Consider the following 7,594-nt stretch of genomic DNA (forward strand, 5'->3'; position numbering starts at 1 on the left):
AGAATGGAGTGAATGTGGGAGGCGGAGCTTGCAGTGAGCGGAGATCGCGTCACTGCACTCCAGCCTGGGTGATAGAGCGAGTCTCCAAAAAAAAAAAAAAAAAAGGCCGGGCGCAGTGGCTCACGCCTGTAATTCCAGCACTTTGGGAGGCCGAGGCGGGTGGATCACGAGGTCGGGAGATCGAGACCATCCTGGCTAACACAGTGAAACCCCGTCTCTACTAAAAATACAAAAAATTAGCCGGGTGTGGTGGTGGGCGCCTGTAGTCCCAGCTGCTGGGGAGGTTGAGGCAGGAGAATGGCGTGAACCCGGGAGGCGGAGCTTGCAGCCAGCAGAGATCGCGCCACTGCACTCCAGCCTGGGTGACAGAGCAAGACTCCGTCTCAAAAAAAAAAAAAAAAAAAGAGATTTGGTGGTGAATTTGTAATGAGTACACTGATTTTAATTATCCCTCTTTCAATTTACTATCAGCCATAATATGATGCTTCATTGTGCTTATGAGCTAGCGGGGAATGAAGACTTAAAAAGGACACAATAGACCATCCTGGCTAACACGGTGAAACCCCGTCTCTACTAAAATACAAAAAAAATTAGCCGGGCGTGGTGGCGGGCGCCTGTAGTCCCAGCTACTCGCGAGGCTGAGGCAGGAGAATGGCGTGAACCCGGGAGGCAGAGCTTGCAGTGAGCGGAGATCGCACCACTGCACTCCAGCCTGGGCGACAGAGCGAGACTCCGTCTCAAAAAAAAAGGACACAATAAGAAAAATTCATGTCTAACAGAAAAACAAAGTAGATGTGGTTGGGTGGGGTTTTTTTTCAAGGTTGGAGAAAACGAAAAGACCGTAAAAAATTTTAAATGTTACTAAATAGCTGCAAAAGACAGAAAATTACAAAATATTGCTTTAATTTTTAAAAATCTAAATAGATTAATATATTATGCTTATTGGTTAGAAAACTCATTATTTTAATGTTAATTTTACCCAAATTGATGTATAGGTTAAACACAATCTCAACAGAAATACCGGCAGACTCTTTTTGTGGAAATAACAACAAGATGATTGGCCTGATTTAATCATTCCACATTGTACACATATACCAAAACAACACATTATACCCCATAAATATATACATTATGATTTGTCAATTAAAAATAATATCAATAAAATTTAAATTTATATGGAAAAACAAAGGTCCTAGAAAAGCCAATCTTAAAACAACAACAGCCGGGCGCGGTGGCTCACGCCTGTAATCCCAGCACTTTGGGAGGCCGAGGCAGGTGGATCACGAGGTCAGGAAATCGAGACCATCCTGGCTAACATGGTGAAACCCCATCTCCACCCAAAATACAAAAAATTAGCCGGGTGTGGTGGTGGGCGCCTGTAGTCCCAGCTACGCGGGAGGCTGAGGCACGACAATGGCGTGAACCTGGGGGGCGGAGCTTGCAGTGAGCTGAGATTGTGCCACTGCACTCCAGCCTGGGCGGCAGAGCGAAACTCCTTCTCGGGGAAAAAAAAAAAAAAAAGCTGGAGGGCTTACACTATCAGGTATCAAGACTTGTTATAATGCTACAGTGATTAAGACCATATGGTATTTATGCAATGATAGTCAAATAGATCAATGGAGCACTATATAGAATATAGAAAGAGAACCACCCATATCCAGTCATCAGATGTATGGTGAAGGCACCATTACAATTCAGTGGGAAAGGGTGAGAGCACTTTTTATTAATAGTGATGGGTTAACTGGTTATCTATACAGAAAAGAAATGAACTCTCTCAAACCACACACAAAAATTAATTTGAGATGGATACTAGACCTAAATGATCTAGAACAACAGAGATTGGCAAACATTTTCTATAAAGGGCCAAATAGTAAATATATTAGGCTTTGTGGCTCCTATGGTCTTTGTTACACTGACTTTGATGCTGAAGTGTGAAAGCAACCATAGACAATACATAAATGAATGGATGTAGCTATGATTCAGTAAAACATTATCTGGGCCACATGTGACCTTTGGGTTGTAGTTTGTCGACTCCTGTTCTAGCAAAACACATAGAAGAGTATCTTCTTGATCTTAGGGATAGGCAAGGATTTTTTAAGTAGGGCATCAAAAGTACTAACTAAATAAAAAATGATAAATTGGACTTAATTAAAATTAAGAACTTCTGGTCAAATGATCCCATTAAGAATACGAAAATTCAAGCCATAGACTGGGAGATTTCCGTAATATATATGACTAAGGACTTGTAGTTAGAATATGTAAAGAACTGGGCCAGGTGTGGTGGCTCTTGCCTGCAGCCCCAGCACTTTGGGAAGCTGAGATGGAAGGATCGCTTGAGGCCAGGAGTTCAAGACCAACCTAGGAAACATAGCAAGACCCCAATCTCTACAAAAAAAAAGTAAAAAAAAAAAAAAAAAAAAAGTAGCCAAGTGTGGTGGCACACGCCTGTAGTCCCAGCTACTCAAGAGGCTGAGGCAGGAAGATCACTTGAGCTCAGGAGTTTGAGGCTGCAGTGAGCTAGGTTTGCGCCATTACACTCCAGGTTGGGCAACAGAGTGATACTTTGTCTCTAAAAAAATAAATAAAAAATATAGAAATCTTACAAAACAATAGAAAGACAAAAATTCAGTAATAAAATAGGTAAAATACCTGAACAGGCACTTTACAAAAGAAGACACCCAGGTAGTCTCCGCTGCCCGCCAGCGGAGACGAAGCTCCTGAGTCGCGGGGCAGCTTTTGTTGGGTCGGCGGCGTCAGGTATCCGCCGCGGCATGTGGTAGGAGTCGTCCTGCCCCTGGTGCGCCCCCGCGGCAGGCAGAGCTCACGCTCCTGCCCCCCGGTTGGTCCGGGGTCTGGGCACCGCGTCGACGGCGGCTCCGCAGGACGCTCAGACCCGGCCGCAGCCCATTCCCTGAGCGGACTGCATTATGAGGCATCTGCCTTACTTCTACCCGGGCCAAGCGATGCGGGGCTTCGGCCGCGGCTCCAAGCAGCTGGGCATGCCCACAGCTAATTTTCCTGAGCAAGTGATAGATAATCTTCCAGCTGACATATCCACTGGCATTTACTATGGTTGGGCCAGTGTTGGAAGTGGAGATGTCCATAAGATGGTGGTGGGCATAGGATGGAATCCATATTACAAGAATACCAAGAAGTCTATGGAAACACATATCATGCATACCTTCAAAGAGGACTTCTATGGGGAAATCCTCAATGTTGCCATTGTTGACTACCTGAGACCAGAAAAGAACTATGATTCTTTAGAGTCACTTATTTCAGCAATTCAAGGTGATACTGAAGAAGCTAAGAAATGACTAGATTTACCAGAACACTTGAAAATCAAAGAAGACAATTTCTTCCAGGTTTCTAAAAGCAAAATAATGAATGACCACTGATGAAAAATCGTATTATTTATTCATTCACTGTTTTCTAGTGTTTCTGTGTTTATTACTGTCCAGCCTCATCTTGGTTATATACTAAAAATCAAACACTTTGCTACAGTTGTGAATTAGTTTAAAAAGTACAATGTAGTTACCATACCATGCTTCAACTGTTAAATTAAGCCCATTATGTCATAGCACTAAAAAGATTCGGTTAAAAATCAAGATTTAAAATATATATATTGATTAAAATGTACCACTAGAAAGGTACTACATGTGTATAAGTATGGGTAAAAAGGCAAGTCACTAGTTTGAGATAAAAACTAAAATTATCATGGTAAAATACCAGCATGTATGTTCTTGTATAGTGTGTACTTCTAAACAGAGGCTTATAAAAGTAAATGCATTAAGGCCAAGTGCAGTGGCTCACACTTGTAATCCCAGCACTTTGGGAGGCCGAGGTGGGAGGATTGCTTGAGCTGATGAGTTCAAGACCAGTCTGGGCAACATAGTAAGACCCCATTTCTATAAATTAAAAAAAAAAGGAAATGCATTAAATAGAAGGTTGATAGTTTATCATAAACCTGAGGGGAAGAAACTCAGGCTTCGTATTTTTGATATTTTGTGCATTAATACATTACAAACATGAAGATGTTTGTAAAATTTTGTTGTAGTCATTTTCTTTGCAGTCACATCATTGTACCACCTTCATTATTGTATAGAGCTGCTTCAGTTCTGAGTCCTCTGGACTTCCCTTGCCTATCTGCTTTTTGTTGTTATTGAAGACAGCAAAATAAGTATTTTCAAATCTATATGTCTCCTTTTTGTTGGATAATGTTTCTTCTTTTTAAAGGTAAATATTCTTGTTATTCAACATTTTTCTTTGGTTCTTTTTTCCTTTTTGAGGAAAAACAAAACAACAGACTTTATCCTTAGGTTTTCTCAAGACTTAAGTGAACACATTTACACATATCAATTGCTTAAAGAACACAAAATGTTTCTCCTCCCAGCAAAACTATTTAAGAGCCAATTAAACTATGAAATAGTTAGAGAATTATTTTTAATATTTAAGGTCTTGGAAATTAATTATATTCCAAGGCAAATCTAAACGGGTGTAGTTGTATATGCACAATGTAATTTAATGCTAGTCTAAAGAGTACTTACAGCTTGAGGGAAAAGCATAAAGTTTTAGTTAAACAGCCTTCATACTGTGGATTTTTCCTCCTACTAACTAATATGTAGGAAATTAAGATTACAGATTGCTAGATCACACCACTGCACTCCAGCCTGGGCGACAGAGCAAGACTCCATCTCAAAAAAAAAAAAAAAAAATTACAGATTGCTTTGGGTCCCCTCAAACAGTACATTGCATCATTGTTCACTGTAGCAACAGATTTGGTGGTGATGGGGGGATAGAGGTAGAAGCAGATAGAAGGTAATTTTAAAGTTAATTTATTATGAATCACTTTCCCCTAATCTGCATAAATGAATTAGAACTGATTTTAATAAAAATGCTTTGTTTTGCATAAAAAGTATTCAGAAAAACATCTAAAGCTGTTGGAGAAGAGGGACTGATATAAATACAGTTGGATTTTGTTTTGCTTACTTTTTAGAAATCTTATACTTGAAAGAAGCCTCAATTATCAGTGGCTTTACGAAGTAAAGTTAAAACCAAACATGGGAAATATAACAATATTTGTGTTTTGTCTGGCTAGCTTGCTGTTAAATGCTCTCTTTAGGTGTGTGAATATGTTATTTTCCCTTTACATCTTGTGAAATAGCCATTGCTTTTGAGAATCAAATAGTGTGTTGTTTAGGGGTTGTGTCTATATTTTTCAAAAACTTTTATATTATGTATTATAAGAAGTTACGGTAGTACCATTTTGATTAGTTTGAATGTTTTCAGGCCTTGAAATAAATTTTGACAAAGTGATAAAAAAAAAAAAGATATCCATATGGTCAATAAGCCTATGAAGAGATGCTCACCATCATTAATCATCAGGAAAATGCAAACTAAAATGACATTGTGATACTACTATACATCCAACATAACGGTTAAATTAGACAGACAAAATTAAGTGCCGATGAAGATATAGAGCTATTGAGACTGTCAAACATTGCTGGTGGTGATGTAAATAAACATATAATCACTTTGGCAGTTTTTACAAAAGCTAAACATACATCTCATTCTATGACCAAGAAATTCCACTCCTGCATATGAACTCAACCAAAATGAGTGCTTATGTTCTATGAAAGATATGTATAAGACTGTTCATATCCATTTGGTTCATAATTCAAAAACTAGAAACTCAAATGTTTTATACTCTAGAATGAACAAACCAATTGTAGTAAATTGACACAATGGAATTAGTACATAGCAGCTAAAAAAAAAAAAAGAAACTACTAGAATGTGCAATGACATGGACAAATCTCAAGAAAATAATGATGGCTGGGTGCGGTAACTCACGCCTGTAATTCCAGCACTTTGGGAGGCCAAGGCAGGCGGATCACCTGAGGTCAGGAGTTCGAGACCAGCCTGCCCAACATGGCGAAACCCCATCTCTACTAAAAATACAAAAAATTAGCCAGGCGTGGTGGTACATGCCTGTAATCCCAGCTACTCGAGAGGCTGAGGCAGGAGAATCGCTTGAACCTGGGAGGCAGAGGTTGCAGTGAGCCAAGATCGCACCACTGCACTCCAGTCTGGGAAACAGTTGAGTGAGACTGTCTCAAAAAAAAGAAAAAAAGAAAATAAAGTTGAGCAAAAGTCAAATACATAAGTACATAGTTTGATTTCATTTAAATGAAGTTTTAAAACAGGCAAAAAACCTATGGTGATAGAGGTTAAAACGGTGGTTACCTTCGAGGGTATCAAGTGGGAAGGGGCATGAAGTCTTCTGAGGTACTGGAAATGGTTCTACATCTTGATCTGTGTGGTAGTAGCTAAATGATTGTGTGTGTGTATGTGTGTGAGAGAGAAAGAGATGGGTGTGTGTGAGGGAGACAGAGAGAGAGAGAATTAAGTGAGCTACGCTTGAGATCTGTGAACTTTTACTGTAGAAAAGAAAAAAATATTTATTAGCTAAGCACAGTGGCACATGCCTGTAGTCCCAGTTACTTAGGAGGCTGAGGCAGGAGGATTGCTTAAGCCCAAGAGTGCAAGACCAGCCTGGACAATATAACAAGACCTCATCTCAAAGAAGAATAAGAAAAATATTTAAAAAGACAATATCAATTTAAAAAGAAAAAAAAAAAAGGTCAATGGTCCCATTGAACACTTCAAGAAAAATGTATGTTATCCCAGCATTCAAATTAGATAAGTAAAATAACTGCTTCTCTCTCAAATTGATAGTTGCAGGAAAGACTGCTATTGCCCATTAAATCTTCCTCTAAAAAGATTATTTTGCTTTTGTTTTGCTTAGATGTTTTTGCTTTGGATGTGGTATCCAAGTATAATAAAGCAGAAGAGAGAACTTTCTTCCTAATCCCAGATATTAGTTTATGCCATACAGACATCATATATTTTTCAGAAGATTTGCTCTGACTCAATTCAGGATACTCTGTTTTTGGCAAATAATCTGAGTAAAAATGCCATTCCTCACTCTGTGAGTGTGTGTATATTTATACAGTTTTTAATTTCCCTGGGAGTACTCATACTCAGTTTGAACAGCATGCCTTTGAATAGCCAATCTAGTCACAATGGCTAATTGACAGGAAAAGCCTTGAAGTACTCAAAGGGATCACTGATCCTTTTATTTCGCGATGAGCAAAGAGATCCTTAGAGCTAATTAAATTGTGATCCTAATATTCTTCCCTTTCATTATTAGCAGTATTTGGCCTTGATTTTTTTCCTGGAGCATGTGTACTCAATTAGGGGTGAGGGAAACACATGTTTTTTGGGTTTTTGTTTTTTTTTTCTGTTTTTCATTGTTGTTTTTTTTTTTTTTTTTTTTTTTTTTTTTTTTTTTTTTTTTTTGAGATGGAGTCTCGCTCTGTCACCCAGGCTGGAGTGCAGTGGCCAGATCTCAGCTCACTGCAAGCTCCGCCTCCTGGGTTTATGCCATTCTCCTGCCTCAGCCTCCGGAGTAGCTGGGACTACAGGCGTCCGCCACCTCGCCCCGCTAGTTTTTTGTATTTTTTAGTAGAGACGGGGTTTCACCGTGTTAGCCAGGATGGTCTCGATCTCCTGACCTCGTGATCCGCCCATCTAGGCC

The 7,594-nt window shown here is 39.4% G+C and overlaps 1 pseudogene; it reads left to right on the forward strand.

Annotated features, from left to right (window-relative positions):
- The first annotated feature begins 2,927 nt into the window (after window positions 1-2,927).
- On the forward strand, window positions 2,928-3,578 carry LOC105499339 (riboflavin kinase pseudogene; annotated as a pseudogene).
- Window positions 3,579-7,594: the final 4,016 nt, after the last annotated feature.

The sequence above is a fragment of the Macaca nemestrina genome, chromosome X (genome assembly GCF_043159975.1).
Source record: "Macaca nemestrina isolate mMacNem1 chromosome X, mMacNem.hap1, whole genome shotgun sequence".
Classification (NCBI taxonomy): Eukaryota; Metazoa; Chordata; class Mammalia; order Primates; family Cercopithecidae; genus Macaca; species Macaca nemestrina.